General features: G+C 57.6%; 1 protein-coding gene across 1 annotated transcript in view; it reads right to left on the reverse strand.

Moving 5' to 3' along the window:
• The window catches only part of HK2 (hexokinase 2), a 16,637-nt gene that overhangs the window by 14,413 nt on the left and 1,017 nt on the right, over positions 1 to 1,207 (reverse strand). The gene's annotated exons all lie outside the window — the stretch shown is intronic.

Consider the following 1,207-nt stretch of genomic DNA (forward strand, 5'->3'; position numbering starts at 1 on the left):
CCGTGACTGCCCCAGCATCCCCGTCCCGTAACAGGTTCCCTGCAGCCGTGCTCCTTCTCCCCCCGGCGCTGAGCTTGCTTTGGGTGAGAAATGCCAGCTGGGATGCTGGAGAAGCTGCAAACGGGGAGGATACGGTGAAGGAAGCCAAGGCTCGCTCTTGTAAGGGCAAGGAGAGGGTCTGCACCTTCTCCCCGACACGGGTCAGGGTGCCGAGAGCTCTGCGCCTGCCTCTCGGGAGCTCCGCCAGCACCCAGCACCTTTGGCTGCAATAGTTTCCATGCCCAAGGGCAGCATTCTGGCTATCCCTGTAATTAAAAAATATTCTCAAACATTTAAATAGATTGAAATCTTGATCCTGGGGCAGGCAGCCAGGTCCAGCTTTTGGGTGTACGTGCACCGGGGGGAGCACATGGGATACAGCAGGCAGGATGGCTCTGGCTGCAGGGATGCTTCAGTACTTAAAGGGGGCTTGTAAGAAAGATGGGGACAGACCTTTTAGTAGGGCCTGTAGCGGTAGGACAAGGGGTGATGGTTTTAAACTAAAAGAGGGGAGATTCAGACTAGATATGAGGAAGACATTTTTGATGCTGAGGGTGGTGAAGCACTGGCAGGTCTGGTGAAAACTGGACCTTTATAGTGTAAATTGTTCACCGTCAGGCTGGATGGGGCCCTGAGCAGCCTGGTCTGGTGGAAGACGTCCCTGCTCATGGCAGGGGGTTGGATGAGGTGACCTTTAAAGGTCCCTACCAAACCATTCTATGATGCCCGTGACTCCCCAGGGACTCGGGAGGTGCCAGCCCCCACCCCACCCCAGAGCTCACCGAGACGTTACCAGCACACACCCCCCCAAAGCTGACCGGTGACGCAGACCTTCAGCTCAGCACCTTTGTCCTTGCCCCGAGAGAGCGGGCAGCCAGCAGCGATGGGGGTTTTTTGGCCATTTGAGCAGTACGCCCTATTGAACGCCATCTCTCAACCGGCAGGCTCGCACCAGCTTGGCGTGCTCCTCGGGAAACTCCAGTCTGCCCAGTCGCTGCCTGCCGAGGCCAGGTCGCTCGAGACTCCAGCCCCAGCGTCTCCTGGGACCCGCTCACCTCTAGAAGCCAGGTATGAAAATACAGCGGTGGCAAAACAACTGGGGACGGGGAGGGAAGGGCAGATGGGTCTTTCCATCGGCTCCCTTCCTCCTTATCCACCTTTCCTGCTG

Source organism: Cariama cristata, unplaced genomic scaffold (assembly GCF_000690535.1).
Source record: "Cariama cristata isolate BGI_N322 unplaced genomic scaffold, ASM69053v1 scaffold24609, whole genome shotgun sequence".
NCBI classification, from domain to species: domain Eukaryota; kingdom Metazoa; phylum Chordata; class Aves; order Cariamiformes; family Cariamidae; genus Cariama; species Cariama cristata.